Source organism: Nanorana parkeri, unplaced genomic scaffold (assembly GCF_000935625.1).
Source record: "Nanorana parkeri isolate BGI_ZX_2015 unplaced genomic scaffold, ASM93562v1 scaffold1881, whole genome shotgun sequence".
NCBI classification, from domain to species: domain Eukaryota; kingdom Metazoa; phylum Chordata; class Amphibia; order Anura; family Dicroglossidae; genus Nanorana; species Nanorana parkeri.
The window spans coordinates 96,015-114,694 of NW_017308149.1; the positions used below are offsets into that span (position 1 = coordinate 96,015).

An 18,680-nucleotide genomic window follows, 5' to 3' on the forward strand; every position below is an offset into this window, starting at 1 on the left:
GGCGGGCTATGGACCCGCTGATCGCCTATATGTGAAACACCCGGTACCGGGTGTTCGCATTGGACGGGTCTTTTCTGCCCGTGCGTGCCCGCTAGGGGGCGCGCGCGAGCAGAAAAAAATTGCCGTCTGGAGACGGCAACCCGCAGATGCTGCAGTGCCGTCCGCCCGTAGTAAAAAAACGGCAAGAGGTTAACTGTAATGTATCTGTAAAAAAAAATGTAGTTTATTTGCGTATCACTCGGCTGTAGAACCTCTAATCATCTCTGAATTGGTGCTGACACTGTCCTTCCTTCTTGAGGGTGGCTACTTTTCTTCCCCATGGTCTGTATGTGTGTTTTAAAGTAGCCACCACTCTAAGCTTGCTCCTGTGATGGACTATAATCTCAATACAATTTCGTAAACTAAACCTGAGATTGTAATCTGTCACAGGAGTGACCTTGGAGTAGCCGTGGCTACTTTCAACACACACAGGGACCATGGGGATCAATTGTAGCCACTAGAGCTGCAACAACTATTCGATTTAGACGATGGAAAACGTTGTCCATCATCGATTCGTTGGCTAAAATGCAAATTTCCCGCTCGTGGCTGCACGACGCTCACATCATGCCCACCGCACATGCCGGTTTAGCCTACTGCATACGCTGGTTAAGCCGCGCACGCTGAGGACATGTGTCTACTCCTCTCCTCCCGGTGAGCTTTCTGACTCGCCGCTGCCTGCCGACAATCAAGGGCCCACCGATTCAAAGTAAGTCACTCGAGATACCTTTTTAATGTTTACTGTTTTTCTTTTTTTAAAGCGGCACACTGCAGAACATTAGCAGCTATAGAGGAACAACAAATCCCAGCAATAATACATTAACCCTAACGCTGTATAATACATTGGTATTCTGCATTGTACTCTATTCTGCATGGTACTCTGCATTGTATAATACAGCGGCACAATGCAGCATACTATATACCGTATTTTTCGCTCCATAAGACGCACTTTTTTTCCCCCCAAATGGATCCCCCCCAAAAATGTGCCTGCGTCTTATGGAGCGAATCCCGACGCCCGAGACATGCAGTTTCGGGCGCCGGGCGAGCAGTAGGAGCCACTGCTCGTTTAATGCGAGTGATCTAATGAGATCACTCGTATTAAAGCTGAGCAGCGGCGACGATCGAGATCACCATAGAGCAGACGAAGAACGGACTTTCTTCATCTGCTCTGTGTGATCACTGAGACCGTGGTGCTGTAATCACAGTGCCACCTGTCTCAGCGGTCACTAACTGCAGCTTCTGTCACAGATTCTGTTATAGAAGCTGTGTCAGAAGCTACAGTCTGTCGAGTGCTCCATAAGGCGCGCCGGACCTCCCTGCGTCCTATCGTCCGGTGCGTCTTATGGACCGCAAAATAAGCTGTGTCAGAAGCTACAGTCTGTCGATGGCTCCATAAGGCGCGCCGGACCTCCCTGCGTCCTATCGTCCGGTGCGTCTTATGGACCGCAAAATACTATATATATATAATATGAGAGAGCTTTCATATAACGAAAAAAATACAGAAAAAAAAAGTTTTAAAAGTTTTCCATTTTATTATGTTATGAAACATTTATTATTACCCAATTTTTTGGTAACAGCTTTGGTAAAAGCTTTTACCACTCATGAGTTTAGTGTTAACAGTGATTGATGGCCCTAGAATTATTGCTAACATCCAAGAGGCAGCTCCCACCGGTCAAAAAGACCATCGATCTGTTTTGTTCCTTGTTTCCCGGGTAAGAATCCTATTGCAAATTGCATGAAGGCACAACATACAAGCAATTTGCTGACTCTATAGCTGGCTGTTTTAAATTTTGACAGTTTCCCGCTTGGGCACAAGGACACTTTAAAACGCCCACCCGCATCTAGAGCGCACCTGTCCAGCTGTTTCTGTACGTTTGTACTTTTTACACGTTTCATGAACGTTCATCAGAGTGCGTGTTTTTTTGCACGTTTGATGTGCAGCTTAAACTCCCCAAACAGTTATATATTTTTTGAAAGCAGAGGCCCTGTTGAATAAAAAAAGCTAGTTTTTATGTTGCACGATATTTGCACAAATATTTAGCAAACCAATTTTTTGGGATAAAATACACTCATTCATTTTAGTGCACAGAAACCAAATAGAATACCCAACTTTTTGGTAAAATATAAAAGATGGGGTCATGTTGGGTAGATAGATACGAAACATGTCAAGCCCTAAAATTGTGTGCGCCTGTAAAATCGCAAAAACGACAGTACCCAAAATTGCCCATAGGTGATGCTTTAAAATCCTTTACCGCTTGTCAATTTAGCATTAACAGTGATTGATGGCCCAGAATTGGTGCGCTCACGACAAAATTTGCAGTGATATGTAACGTGGTGCAATTGTCGTTTTTGCATGTAGGGGCATTTGACAAGTGTTTGCGCTGTGTGTGTACATGGGGGGTGGGGAACTTTGGGCTTTTTAAAAATGTTTTTATATGTGACTTTTTTTCAGTAATGAATCCAGATCAAACAAATATACATTGCCCAGCAAAGTATGTCTTATTTTATCCCCCGTCATCATGATTCCAAACAGCTAGCTCCAACTCTTAGCTCAACTTGTCTGAACTTACTGTCCAGTACAAGATCACAAGGGACAAAGCAGTCTCCAGCAGGGGGGAGGGAGAAGTGGACAGCAGGGCAGCAGCTTCCCTTGCTTTGCCTGTGTGTTTGTGGAGACACACGCAGCTTACTAGCACACACAAAGATGGATCATAGGACCCTGCAAGGGAAAGGAGCCACCCTAAAAGAGGATATCGGCCTCAGTGCTCGGGACCAGCTTATTCTGCAGGAAACTAAATATTTTAAACAAGGAGCCGCATCCATTGTAAGTGATTTCATCAGTATTTGAAATAGCTTAAAACATTTTGACTTTAATATCATTTTACCTCTATTAGACCCCCTCTAATGTCACCTAGGGACCCCAAGGAAGCTGATAAAGCATAGATCATGCTTCATCAGCTTCTTCTCTAGCCACAGGAGCCGGAGAAATGGCACACTGAAACCGGAAGTGATCCAATACACATCGCTTCCGCTTTCAGTGATTGGCGGGGAATTCAGCCATTGGAAGTGTGCAGATTTCTCTCCGTTCCAGGCACAAGCCTGTTGTGTCAGTCCTGCATCAGCATGGGGGACAGCAGAGCCTGGGATAGTCAATGGTGCAGGGTGGGGGCACACACTCCCCAGGACCATGCAAGCGAACGTGCGGCTATAGAACGTTTGTATTTGACAGCCATCGCCAGCTGTAAAAAATTAATGATACCACCATCACCGCTGCTGCATCTTGGTGTAACCGATCCAGGTTGACGCTGTTTATAAACATATTGTGGCCCTGAAGCAGTTAAAGATCAACTATGAGGAACTGAAAATCTTGCAGGGGGGAGTGCAGGGGTGCTGCTCCCCTGCAAGGTTTAAATGCTTTTGGCTGGGGTATCGGGAGAAAGGACTTTTACTTGCCTCACTCCATGCTACCCCGGCATCCGATGCTCTGGATTGTGGGTGGGCCCTTTGTATCTTCACTTACAATGCAGGACTGTTGCTCATGCATTGTACATGATAATGTTACAGCTGGGACCACCTGATGGAGTGCCAAAGAGAGGAGGCTGCTGGGGACCGGTCACATGGACGGAGGAGCCTTTGGGAGCAAGAGATAAAATAAGTACTCGGCCTACAAGACTCTGCTCTCTCATGGTTCTCCTCTTACCTGTCCAAGCGCTCCTTTAGTGTCACCTACAAATCTAACTCCTCCCCTCCTCTTCCTCTTTCTGTAGGGGTCCCCCAAGGCTCTGTCCTTGGACCCCTTCTCTTCTCTATCTACACCTCCTCTCTTGGTCAGTTAATAACCTCACATGGCTTCCAATACCATCTCTATGCCGATGACACTCAAATCTATCTCTCTACTCCGCAACTCTCCCCCTCAGTGTCCTTGCGTGTCACTAATCTACTAACTGACATATCTGTCTGCATGTCGCAACACTTCTTAAAACTCAACCTTTCAAAAACTGAGCTCATGATATTTCCTCCCACCTGTGCATCTTCCCCCAACTTTTCCCTTGAGATTGTTAACACAACTATCCAGCCCTCCCCCCATGCCAAGGTCCTAGGTGTCATCCTTGACTCGGACCTCACCTTTCTTCCCCACATCCAATCACTATTCAAATCCTGTCGCCTTCACCTTCGTAACATATCCAAAATACGCCCCTTCCTCACCAATGAAACCGCAAAATTACTCATCCACTCCCTTGTTATCTCTCGTCTGGACTATTGCAACTCCCTCCTCTTTGGCCTTCCACTACACAGGATATACCCCCGTCAGTCTATCATGAACGCAGCTGCTAGACTCATTCACCTAACCAACCGCTCAGTGTCTGCAACGCCCCTCTGTCAATCCCTGGACTAGCTTTCTATAGTCCAAAGGATAAAATTCAAAATATTAACAACCGCGTACAAAGCCATCCACAACTCTGGCCCTGGCTATATCTCCAACCTGGTCTCAAAGTATTACCCTAACCGTCCCCTCCACTCTTCACAAGACCTCCTGCTTTCCAGCTCCCTCATCAACTCCTCCCATGCTCGCCTCCAGGACTTGACTAGAGTGTCTCCCATCCTATGGAACTCTCTACCCCAAACTGTCCGTCTATCTCCCACACTGACTGCCTTTAGGCGATCCCTTAAGACTCATCTCTTCAGGAAAACCTATCCCACCTCAACCTAACCACTGAACAATCACTTTCTCAAACATTCATCCCCGTGCAGCTACCTCCTCATGTATCACTTGCCCCTCCCTTTTAGATTGTAAGCCTTCACGGGCATGGCCCTCCTTACCATCTTGTCTTGAATTGTATTGTGACTGTAATGTCGTCCTTATATTGTAAAGCGCTGTGCAAACTATTGGCGCTATATAAATCCTGTATAATAATAAGTAAAAAGTGCTTTTTATTGGTACTCTAGGCAAAAAACAAGCAGTCAACCCTTGCGTTGTGGGGGGGAGCCCACTATAAGGCCCCATTCACACTGAGCGATTTATCGAGCGATTTTTTTTCAGCGATATTGCTCATATTTCCATGCGATATCGCTCTATGTAGCTTCTCCAATCCATTTCAATGGAGCTGTTCACATCTCGCCTCTCAATATCGCTTGTAGCTCGTCGCTGGTAGCTTGTCGCTCCTACATGACCCTTTTTTCAAGCGATTTCGAGCGATATTGCTCCTGATTGCATACAGCCCAATAGGAAAAAGTTGCTCGACACGTCGCGCAATATCGCTCGTCGCGCAATATCGCTCAAAATCGCGCGATTTTCATGTCGCTCAGCTTTTTTTTTAGTTCTCTGGAGTTGAGATTTGCAAGTATTAGCGTGATTAGGGCTTACATTTATCTTTTAATTAAAGCTGAAATCCAGCCAAGCAATGAAATACATATATTACAGCTGTTTCCTGCCACCCTGTGTATGTATATATGTGTGTGTATTTCTGTCCATCTAGTCCTAAGATTTACACAGTTTTGCCCAACAGCATAGTCCTGTGTACACTGGAGACCTGGTCTTTCTTTGTTGCAGTTTTGCTTTTACTTACAGGTCTGTTCCTCACTGTAACTGCACAATGAAAAGCAGCACACTGTTGAGCTCTTCTCTCTGGGGCTTTGCTGTCTCCTGCTACGATAGCATGCTCCTTGCACTGCAGCATTCTTTGTGCTGCTTCTCCCTCCCCATCTTTGAGCTCTGCTGTACATACTATATGGGCTGCAGCTAACGATTATTTTCATAATCGATTAGTTAGCCGATCATTAAGTTCGATTAATCGGATAAAAAAAAAGGCTCCAGTGATGGACTACTAGTTTCTATTGAGATTGTAGTCCATCACGGAAGTAAAAAAAGTGTGGTGTGCAATATAGTACATTATACAGCGGCGCAGTGCAGAATACCAGCAGCTATAGAGGAATGTAGCAATAGTACATTATACTATAATGTACTATTGCTGGGATTTGTAGTCCTCTGTAGCTGGGGTTATTCTGCATTGTGCTGTATATAATGTATTATTGCTGGGATTTGTAGTCCTCCTATAGCTGGTGGCATTCTGCAGTGCGCTGTATAATGATTATACGGCGAAATGCAGAATACAACATTATACTATAATGTACTATTGCTGGGATGTGTAGTCCTCCATACCTGGTGGTATTCTCCATTGTGCTGTATAACGATTATACTGCACAATGCAGATTACCACTGACCGGTTATAGAGGAACTACAAATCCCAGCAATAATACATTATACAGGCTGTTTAATGTATTATTGCTGGGATTTGGTGTTCCTCTATAGCTGCTGGTGTTCTGCAGTTCTGCAGGGGATGTAGGATCATGTCTCTCATAAAAGAGGATATATGTTGTAAACCATATAATCGTAACGTTGTGACCTTGCGTGCTCCCATAGTCCACCTGCTCTAGGCACTAGTCACAATCCCCAAGGCACACGCACTCCCTGATTGAGGACCTACAGGTGCGTATCCACCAAATTGTTATCCTTATACCACGGCCTGTGCCTGCTTGGTGAGGTCCGAGGGGGTCGTCTTATATGCTAGCCAGCACGCCCATGTTTTTGTGAGGCGCTCTCTTTGCTCCGGACTACTGAGGGTGAGTTCTTCCATACAGTAAATCTGTTCCACCTTATTCAACCATTCCAACAAGGTAGGAACAGGGACACATTTCCATTTGGCTGGAATCAAAGCCTTGGCTGCGTTAAGCAAATGTGGTGTAATAGACCGAGCATATCGGCCCATTGAGCCCTCAGATCCATGGAACAACATCCCCCAGGGTTCCAGCGGTACCGCTACTCCTTGTATTTGATACATTTCGTCCGCTACCTCCTGCCAGTAGGGTGTAATTTTTGGGCATCGCCACCAGATGTGAGCATGCGAGGCCACTTGTCCGCAACCTCTCCAACATAACGGGGACACCGAGCTGTCTATCTGATGCATTCTTTGAGGAATGTAATACCATCTACATAGCAGTTTATAATGAAGTTCCTGGATATGTGCGGACCTGGGCACCCCCCTCGAGAAAGCCAAGACACGAGACCTTCGTTTCTCAGTAAGAGGGCTGTCCAGCTCCACCTCCCAGCTTGCCAGGTAGGGCGGTGGAGATGCAACTTCCAGGTGAGACAGGGTAGCGTATAATGAGGAGATGCATTTCGTAGGGGTGGTTCCAGCGGGAAAGAGGAGCTCTAATGGGTTCAGTTCGCGTTTGGACCGTAAGGGGGCAGGGAGTAGTTGTACGAAGTGTGTCATTTGTTTATACCGCCAAACGTCCATAAATGAGGGCTTAGGTGAGTCGCACAGGGAAGACAAGGGTTTGATTTTCCCGTCCTGTATGACCTGGTGCAGTAAGAGCTCAGAGTCTGTGTGTGGCCACTTACAATACCCCCCATCTAAAAGGCCCGGTAAGACGTAATTGTGCCCCAACAGAGGCATCAAAGGGGAGTTGTAAGGCCATTTCTGTTTACAGTGAAGTGCGTCCCAAATGGACAGTGATGTATTCGTCAAAGGGTGCGTGTCTTTGGACAAGTGTCTATATCACTTCGGGATTCAACACACCTTACACAGGTTCGCCTGGCTCATGCACTGCTCCATCTGTATCCACAACTTCGTCTACCCAGCGTAATGCCAGTCTATGATTCTGGCCAGGGAAGCCGCTCTATAATACCTCCGAAAGTCAGGGAGGGAAATCCCACCCAATGCTTTAGGTCTGGTTAATATATTATAAGAAATCCTAGCTTTCTTGTGTCTCCATATAAATCTTGAAACCAGCGACCTAAGTAACTTAAAATAAGACGGAGGGACGCCCATGGGTAACATCTGGAACAGAAAGAGGAGTCTCGGCAACACATTCATTTTAAAGGCATTCACTCTGCCCAACCAGGAGTGGTACAGGGGGACCAGCGTCTCAGGTGCGCATGGATGGTATTCAAGAGGGGCATGTAGTTGTGTTTGAACATATCCCGTAGGCGAGGCGTGTAATAAATCCCCAGGCATTTCATGGTGTGTGACTGCCATGTAAACGGTAAACTAGATTTTAGGGCTCTGGCTTCTATAGGAGGGACTGTTAGATTAAGGATGGTAGATTTCGATAGGTTAATTTTAAAATGGGACACCAAATTATTTTCTTTTAAAGCCGCCATAAGGTTTGGGAGAGAAATCTGGGGGTTCCTAATGTAAAACAATAGATCGTCCGCGTATGCAGCGTATTTGTGTTCTCTAGGCCCCACCTGCACCCCCTGTATATCAGGATTGAGTTATGGAAGACAGGAAAGGTTCCAGGGAAATGGCAAACAACAACGGCGACAATGGGCACCCTTGTCTGGTGCCATTTCCCATGAAAAAGGGTTGGCTGAGTACTCTGTTAATCCGCACTCTGGCCGCAGGGTTTTGATAAAACGCGGAGATCCTGGACATCATGCCCGAGCGCAACCCCATGACCCTCAATGTTGCCAGCATGAAATCCCAGGCCACTCTGTCAAACGCTTTTTCCGCGTCCGTTGACAGCAAAAGTGTGGCCTGGGATATCCTGCGGGCACAAGACACGACATGTAGGCTGCGCAGGGAGTTATCCCTCGCTTCCCGACCCGGGATGAATCCAGTCTGATCTGGGGATACAAATTTAGGTAACGGGTTGGATGCGGAGTGCCAGAACCTTTAGAGTATAATTTGATATCTACGTTCAATAACGATATGGGCCTGTAACTAGGGCAGCAGGTGGGGTCCTTCTCTGGTTTGGGAAGTACAGAAATATGGGCTAGGGTTGTTTCAGTACGCAAGTGCCCACCATAGGTGAGAGAGTTCGCGTAGCTGGTGAGGTGGGGTAATAGGATATCTTTAAAGGTACGATAGTATTGGAGGGTAAATCCATCTGGCCCTGCTGCTTTGCCCGTAGCCATCTTATGTAGCGCGTTTGTGAACTCATCCACAGTAAAATCCGCTTCCATTGCCTCTAATTCTTCCACTGGAAGTGTCGGGAGGCGTGCATTTTGCAAGTACTTATCTAGAAGTGTTTTCCTGAGCTGAAAGGTATTGGCAGTGTGCGTATGACCATCAGCTACATTATATAGGGTACGGTAGTAGTCGCAAAATACTTTGGCTATATCGTGGGAGAGATGCACCATCTTGTCGCCAGAGGCCTTAATTTTAGGGATATATGTGGCTGATTGTTTAATGCGTAGTGATCTAGCTAATAATTTCCCGGGTTTGTCGCCTTCCGCATAGACCCTTTGCCGCAGCCACATGAATTTTTGGGCCGTTGTATGGTCCAACAGTTTTTTTAGGTCTTCCCTACATCGTTGGAGTGCCTGCAAGTGTTCCATTCGTAAAGAACGTTTATGAAGGCGTTCCAAGGATTGGATTTGTGTCAACAAGGACTGCAATGCCCGTTCCGACTCCCTCTCTTTCCTGGTTCCCAATTCTATTAATTTCCCTCTAGTTACCGCTTTGTGAGCCTCCCAAACCACCGCTGGAGAGGCATTGTGCACATTGTTCTGCTGAAAATAACACCGTATATCCTCCTCCAGCTGTGCTTTGGCTATAGGGCACTGCAATAGAAAGTCATTCAATTTCCAGTTGGTGGATTTAGAAGGTAAGGGAGGTCAGAACAGGGGAGTGATCAGATAACGTCCTTGTGGCTATTGAGGCCGAGTTTACCAGATGTAAATGATGATGGTCTATGAATATCATATCGATACGTGAATAAATCTTGTGGGTCGCTGAGTAATGGGAGAAGTCTTTGCCCGAGGGATGTCTATACCGCCATGTGTCAATGAGTTGCGCCTTATGCAATCTGGATTTGAGAAAGGACAGTTGTCTGTAGGATATAGCCGTGTGTCCCGAGGAGACATCCAAGTGAGGGTCCAATGCTAGATTAAAGTCCCCTCCTACCAGCAATATCCCAGAGGCAAAGTCTAGGAGGCTAGTAAGCGTCCTGGATAAAAAGCCGATCTGATTCTGGTTGGGACAGTATATACATGCCAAAGTACAAGAGCGCTGCCGAGAGTACCCTTTAAAAATATGAACCAACCTTTATCATCTACTTTCATTTCTGATAGCACAAAAGGGGTGCCCCTGCGAACACCTATGGCAACTCCCCTAGCCCTATTAGAGTTCGATAGACTATAATACCAGGTGGGGTAACGGTAGGAGTTCATTCGCGTATTAGTGGAATGGGACAGGTGCGTCTCTTGGAGGAACACTATGTCACTAGGGAGCCTGTGTAATTCTCTTAAAATCTGATGGCGTTTAGCGGGGGTGTTCAGACCTCTTACGTTATAAGAGATTAAATTCACAGTTGCCATGGTGAGTCAGGAGCACTTCCCAGGTGCAGCATAATGTGAGCTACAACAATCATCCTACAAAGGAAAGGGGGATCTTCAGCGGATGGGGGTGGGAAGGGGAGGGCAGAAGGGTAACCAAAACAGACATGAAAATAAGCAAAACACAAAAACAACACAATGAACATAGGGTTGACTGCTGCTAACGATGCCGCCAACCACTCAAGCCCGCACAGCAGGTACTCGGATCCTGCTGTGCGGTTCCCATTCGTCATGGGAATGGAACCCCAGCAGCCTAGTGCCTTCAGGGGGGGGTACATGAGAACGCAAGGAGCCTGAACGACAGAGGGCGTCCACAATAACACTCTGTAAGCAGGCCGAAGTCCGCAGCCCGATGCCAAGTAAAAAAGATGCTGTTACGCATCAACAGTTTAGGAGTAACTGATGCCGTATGAACCAAAAACCGTCAACGTAAAAATCAGCCTTCCCAGCACAGAGTTGAATATGCCTTGAAGGGAGGCCATGAGATCGGAATCCGCAGTAGCCTCAGGTAGGCCCCGAACCTGCAAGTTGTTTCGGCGGTTGCGATTCTCCTGGTCCTCCACCTTGTATATGAGGTTCCGTTGCGCCATAGCCATCTGTCGGTGGGCTTCCCGGAGATCTCTAATGGCACTCTCGTGGTCATCTATCCGGGTCTCAGCGTCTTCCACCCTTGTCAGTATATGTGAGAGATCCGACCTCACATTGGACAGGTCCTGTTTGAGAGACGATTCCAGTACCTGGAACATGTGTGCCAGGTCTGCTTTCGTTGAGAGTTCTCTCATAGCCTCTGGTAGCAGCACTGGGGAAGGAGGCTCCGACTCACTAGTGGATCCCGCGGAATCAGGAGACCTCTGTGTGCCCGCAGGTGTGGGGTCCTCTGTGCGGGCCGCCGGCGCCTGCCGCGTGGTAGGCCGCGAGGAGGCCTGTGAGGATCTCGTGTCCGCAATGAGATACCTTTTCAAGGTGCCTGAGTTCACTTTTTTCGAGCCCGAGGATCGTTGACCTTTCCTCCCCATGATTTCGCTCAACTGGGTAGAAAGGTACGGAACGGGTAATGTATATAACGGCAGTTTTTCGCGGGCTGGAGCTGGAGCTCTGCTCAAGTGCGACCGTTCAGCGCCATGCGTAAGCCACGCCCCTTTAAGCTGTTTTCTAACCAAAAATTCAGATTTTATCATGTGTGTGCAAATACAAGGATGTTTGGAACAACCTTCCTTCCGGAGAAGTCTGGCCAGAAGTGGTCTGCATGGAAGAATTCGGCCAAAAAGCCATACCTCTAACGTGGACACAAGGCTAAGCGACTGTGTATGTGTGTGTAATAAATATATATATATATTAAAATTTTCGATTAATTATAACGCACATACAGATCCAACTACATTGGCCTATACACATACAGCACAGCAATGAAGTAATAAAATGAACTAGGATCACACTAATCCAGCACGTTATTAATCTCACGTACCCCACTCAATATGGCTGTCGCTTGAGTGGGGCAACTCAGAATAGTGTGATCCTAGTTCATTTTATTACTTCATTGCTATGCTGTATGTGTATAGGCCAATGCCTTGGCTGGCGCTCGTGCAGAAAGTTTATTGGGCAAACTCACCGGCCCAAGTGGCTCCGCCGGCTAATGAAGGGAAGGGGGGAGTCCGGTGACGTCATGGACATTGACGTCACCGGACTCCTCCCCCTTCCTTTTGTTAGCTGTCACTGGACTCCTCCCCCCCTTCCCTTAGCCGTCACGGACATCGCCATCACCGGACTCCTCCCCCTTCCCTTCGTTAGCCGGCGGAGCCACTTGGAGAAGGGAGGAGGAGTCCGGTTACGTCGATGTCCGTGACGTCACTGGATTGCCGACGGGACTCCCGGAAGCCGGCGGACAGGTGAGTGTTTTCATTAGTGATCAAAATAATTTTAATCAATCAAAAAGTTTAACGATTAATCGAGAAATTAATCTTTCATTTCCACAGCCCTAATATATATGTATATATACAGGGCTTGAAAAATCCACTCGTCTGTGACGAGAGGACGGTGGAGCCCGACGAGCAGCTTCCCGGCCGGCCGTTGTAATTATAGGGCCGGCCGGGAGCTTTACAGTCAAGCGATCGAGAGACGCTCCATCGCTTTTATCAGCAGCTGTCACTGCCGTTGCCGGTCCCGAGATCCGCTGTGCCCGATGCGGCCGGGACCGACACGGCTCTGTGACAGGAGATCAAAGGGAGTACAACATACGAACTCCCTTTTGATCTACTCTCCAGTCCCCGAATGCAGGAAGTGATGTATATTACATGACTTTCTACATTCAGTGTCACTCTCCAGCTAGAGAAGCTGATGAAGCCGATCTCAGCTTCATCAGCTTCTCTGGGGGTCCCTAGGTGACATTAGGGGTCTTCGAGGCCCCTGATGTCTCCATAAAGAGGACCTGCCATGTAAATTGGCTATACCATAGGGGGCTTCTTAGCCCCCCATATAATGGCAATAAAGTTGTGTGTAAAAAAAAAAAAGAAATACAAAAATTAAAGAATCATAAAAAAAATAATGCACGCATTTTTTTTTTAAAAGAAAAAAAAAATGTAAGTCCCCGCCCCCCACATACACAGATATGCGTCGGGTGCGCCTACGTGCGATGACGATTGCGCCTATTGTGCCGCACATGTTACATATTGCCGCAAACATCGGAGTGAGAGCAATAATTGTAGAGCCATTAAGGCCGGGTTCATACCTGGGCGTTTTACAGCGCTGATCGACGTGCTGTAAAACGCCCAGCAAATGAAATCCCATTATTTCCTATGGGCATGATTCCCACCAGGGCGTATTTCAGCGCGTCGGAACGTGCTGAAAAACGCCCTACGTGTATCCATCAGGATACAGCCGGATAACCCACGTAAACGCGCGTTTGATGCGTGTTTCGTGGACCGCAAATCGGTGTAAAAACGCGCGGCCAGAAACGCACGTCATACGCGCATATTTCGATCACCTAGGTGGGAATCCAGCCTAAAGGAGAGCTATGAGGTGAGTGCTTTTCACTCATGCTCATAGTTCTAGCCGACTTGTGACAATGAGACTGTCACAGGTCGGCTCAGTAGATCGGGAAGGGAGGGAACACATACCGGCGCTCGCTCACTTCTCGATCCTGTCATGGCTCTCTGCCGTGACAGGGGAGGGGCTGGATTCTCCCCTCTCCGATCCTCCAGCACTGACTGGCGGAACGGATGGGGCGCGTACAGCTGGCTCTGCCTCTAGATATGCAGAGCCAGCTGTCACTCACGCAGCTGGGCGGATCCAGACATAATTGTCGGCATCCGCTTCAGCTGCGGCGTCTCAGTATACAGCGGGCTGTAGCTCCCTATAAACTGAGCTTAGGGTGACGGGAGGACGCTAGTTTGTGTCCTTCCGTTACCCTAAGGAGAACTATGGGGAAAAGCCTTAACCCCATAGTTCTTCTTTAATCACTGATAGCACCAAACTGATGAACAGTATAAGCGTTGTAATCGTTGCCTATGGGCGTATTTTGCGGGTGCACGCAATTTTAAGGCTTGACATGTTTGGTGTCTATTTACCCGACGTGAATTCGGGAAAGTGAGTTTACCCTTTAGGGTTGGTGCAGACTTGGGGATTCCCAGAACGTGCGATCGTGTGCGGTTGCATACGGCGATTGCATCCGCATGTATGGGGTTACATCTACGTGGCAATTGCTGAAAAAAAGGTAGATGTACCTATTTTCACGACATGCACCGCGCAGTGTTTTCAACCGTGATTGCCCGCGGCGGTATTGCAGCAGGACGACTGGGGTGGCACTAGAAAATAATGGCACTGACAGCACGATCGGCAGTGGTGTGCGATTCCGTGACCACCCAGCCATCCGCTTGGTTTTGTGCACGATGACCGTGCAGTCACGGATCGCACACCACTGCCGATCGCGCTGGCAGTGCCATTATTTTCTAACGGCACCCCAGTTATGCCAGGCAGGTTGCGCGTTTTCCTGTTTCAATACCACCCTGCCCGTGCGGTTGCACACGATTGCAGTTGAAAACACTGCGCATTTATTCGCGTGCAGATCGGGGCAGTGGGGCTGGTTTTAATTCTATTTTTATTTACTTTGTAAAAAAATGTAATTTGTTTTATTATGTTTACTTTATCGCCTTTTTATTTTTTACATTTTTTAACTCCTGTGACAGGAACGAGCAGCGGCCACCGGGGACAGAGGCTAGGGGAAGTGACAGAGCCTGTCACAGCTCCACCGTCCGGCTTCGTCACTACTCCGTCACAGCACCACGCCCCTCGCTCCGTCACGGCTCCACGCCCTCTGCTCCGTCCCCAGCTCTCATCGCTTCGTCCCCGCCCCCCGCTCCGTCCACCCCCCCGCTCTCGGCGCTCTACTTGTCCGTAGCAGGGCTATAACAGTGCAAAGTAAAAATGCTTTCAGAAATGAGTGTTAATAGTTTGTCTTTATCAGTTAACAAAATGCAAAGTAAATGAACAGAAAAGAAATCCAAATCAGATCAATATTTGGTGTAATCACCCTTTGCCTTCAAAACAGACTCAATTCTTCTAGGTAAACTTGCACACAGTTTTTGTAGGAACTCGGCAGGTAAGTTGCTCCAAACATCTTTGAGAACTAACCACAGATATTTTGTGGATGTAGGCTGCCTCAAATCCTTCTGTCTCCATGTAATCCCAGACAGACCCGATGATGTTCAGGTCAGGGCTCTGTGGGGGCCAAACCATCACTTCCAGGTCTCCTTGTTCTTCATTACGCTGAAGATAGTTCTTAATGACATTGGCTGTATTTTTGGGGTCTGATCTCAACATCGAGTTTGTTTGGGATTACATGAAGAGACAGAAGGATTTGAGGAAGCCTACATCCACAGAAGATCTGTGTTTTAGTTCTCCAAGATGTTTGGTACAACCTACCTGCCAAGTTCCTTCAAAAACTGTGTGCAAGTGTACCTAAAAGAGTTGATGCTGTTTTGAAGGCAAAGGTTGGTCACACCAAATATTGATTTGATTTAGATTTTTCCTCTCTTCACTCACTTTGCATTTTGTAAATTGATAAAAATAAATAATAAAAATGTATATTTTCAAAAGCATCCTTACTTTACAGCATTTTTTCCACACCTGCCTAAAACCTTTGCGCAGTACTGATATATACAAGTGAAACTCGAATAATTAGAATATCGTGCAAAGTTAATTTATTTCACTAATGCAACTTATGCGGTGAAACTAATATATGAGAGAGACTCATTACATGCAAAGCAAGATAGTTCAAGCCGTGATTTGTCATAATTGTGATGATTATGGCTTACAGCTCATGAAAACCCCAAGACCCCCAAATCCACAATCTCAAAAAAGTAGATTATTACATGCAATCAATAAAACAAGGATTGTACATAGAACAATATCGGACCTCTGAAAAGTACAAGCATGCATATGTACTCAGTACTTGGTTTGGGCCCCTTTTGCAGCACTTACTGCAATTACTTTTGCACGATATTCTTATTATTCGAGTTTCACCTGTATACACTGAATGGCCAGATTATTATGACCACCTGACGTTTGTAGGCAAATTAGCTATAATTTCACGCTGAAGTTGCTAGAGGGCCAGACCATTATAAATAGGGAAGCAGGTTGTTTACCACGACAGTAGAAGTGACTTTTTTCTGAAGATATGGTAAACAACGCGATTTAACAGCCTTTGAACGTGGGATGATTGTTGGCGCTCGGAGCCATGGAGCGAGTATCAGCAAAACAGCAGAATTCGTTAAATGTTCAAGAGCAGCTGTTGTTAAAGTGTTTAAAGACTGGACTGTCTATCTGAGTCTGAATGTGCGAATTGTGGCAGTCAGCGACTAGTCGATGTTAGGGCAGAAGGGAGAGTGGCAAGACTGGTACAAGACATCAGAAGGGCAACAGTGCAGTGTCAGATTCCTTGCATCACCTTTCAACATCTCGTGGAGTCACGAGGCGGCCCAACGAAGTACTGATGGGGTGGTCATAATAATCTGGCCACTCAGTGTTTGTGTGTATGTATATATGTACAGTGGGGCAAAAAAGTATTTAGTCAGCCACCAATTAAGCTTATGTATTTCCCCCCTTTACCATGATCATAGCAGTCCTTCAAAGGATGTGGAGGGAGAAGGTGGTGGTTATTGCCGTTATCCCACATTGGCCGAGACATCCATGTTCCCTCTCTTGATGTCCCTCAGCATTCAGGAATCGGGGCAGATCCCAGTGACATCGGATCTCCTGTCTCAAGGGCCGGTGCAGCACCCGCATCCTAAGCACCTCTGTCTGACGGCCTGGCTGCTAAAAATGGAAAGGCTGAAAGTCTGGATTTTCACAGGAGGTTATTGATACACTTTTGAAATCCCGGAAGGTGTCCACTTCCTCTGTATGTTGTAGCATGTGGATGGTGTTTTCCACATGGGCAATAGACCACGGCATTGTCCTTTCTCAAATCTCATCTGAGGCGATCCTGGGGTTCCTCCACACAGGTCTGGACAAAAGGATGAGCCTTAGTTCCCTCAAGGTACAGGTGTCGGCTACATCAGCCATCACTGGGATCAGGTGGACTCAGAATCAGAGCGTTTCCAAGTCTCTGAAGGCAGTGAGTAAAGTATATCCTCCTAATAGGCTTCTTTATCTGTCTTGGGATGTTCCTCTAGTTTTGGAGGCTCTTTCAGGACCTCCCTTTGAGCCGATACAGTCTATTTCTATGCAATTCTTGTCATACAAGATGGTCTCCTTAGAAGTCTTGGCTTCAGGTAAGGAGATTGTCGGGGCTCCAAGCCTGTGGTCGTGGTCAACCCTTTCTCATTTTTCATGAGGATAGAGTAGTTCTGAGAACTGTATGAGGTTTCTTGCCGAAGGTTCATGCTAGTGTTCATGTGAATCAGGATATTATCCTTCCCGCGCTCAACTCAGAAGGGATTGAAGGATATTTGAGCCTAGTCCGGTGTCTGAGGACATATGTGGAAGGATGTAAGGACTGGGAAAAGTCCAGAAGGCTGTTTATGATTACGGCAGGAGCCAGGAAGGCATTGGCAGCATCCAAAACTTCATTAAGCAGATGGCTTGTGCTCACCATCATTCAACGCCTGTCAAACAGCGGGAGTCTCCCCACCAAAAAACGGTAAGTATGATAAAATTTTCTGTTTATATATATCTCTAGTCAAAAGTATTGGGACACCCTTCCAAATCATTGGATTGGGGTGTTCTGTGAAATTTCCTTGCTACTAAATATTCCACGGTCAACTGTTAATGGTATTATACCAAAGTGGAAGCAACTGGGAACAACAGCAACTCGGCCACAAAGTGGTAGGCCACGTAAAATGACAGAGCGGGGTCAGCACATGCTGAAGCGCACAGTTGTCAGAAGTCGCCAACTGTCTGCAGAGTCAATAGCTACAGACCTCTAAACTCCGTGTGGCCTTCAGATTGGCACAACAGTGCGTAGAGAGCTTTGTGGAATGGGTTTCCATGGCTGAGCAGCTGCATCCAAGCCTTAAATCACCAAGTGCAATGCAAAGCGTCGGATGCAGTGGTGTAAAGCACGCCGCCACTGGACTCTAGAGAAGTGGAGACGTGTTCTCTGGAATGACGAATCACGCTTCTCCGGCAATCCGATGGAAATGTCTGGGTTTGGCGCTTGCCAGGAGAACGGTACTTGCCTGAAAGCGTTGTGGCAAGTGTAAATTTTGGTGGAGGGGGGATTATGGTGTGGTGTTGTTTCTCAGTGGTTGGGCTTGGCCCCTTAGTTCCAGTGAAGGGAACTCTTAAGGCTCAGCATACCAAGACATTTTGGACAATTTCATGCTCCCAACTTTGTGGGAACAGTTTGGGGATGGCCCCTTCTTGTTCCAACATGACTGCGCACCAGTGCACAAAGCAAGGTCCATAAAGACATGGATGAGCGAGTTTGGGGTGGAGGAACTTGACTGGCCTGACCTCAACCCAGTAGAACACCTTTGGGATGAATTACAGTGGAGACTGCGAGCCGGGCTTTCTTGTCCAACATCAGTACCTGACCTCACAAATGCGCTTCTGGAAGAATGGTCCAACATTCCCATAAACACACTCCTAAACCTTGTGGACAGCCTTCCCAGAAGAGTTGACGCTGTTATAGCTGCAAAGGGTGGGCCAACTCAATATTGAACCATATGGACTAAGATTGGGATGCCATTAAAGTAAATGTGCGTGTAAAGGCAAGAGTTCCAATACTTTTGGCAGTATAGTGTATATACAGTATATACACACACACAGTATACTGTAAAGATGTGTGTGTAACGACATGTATAAA

General features: G+C 47.0%; 1 protein-coding gene across 1 annotated transcript in view; it reads left to right on the forward strand.

The window, feature by feature from the left end:
* The window catches only part of ARPC5L (actin related protein 2/3 complex subunit 5 like), a 129,891-nt gene that overhangs the window by 1,188 nt on the left and 110,023 nt on the right, over positions 1–18,680 (forward strand). The gene's annotated exons all lie outside the window — the stretch shown is intronic.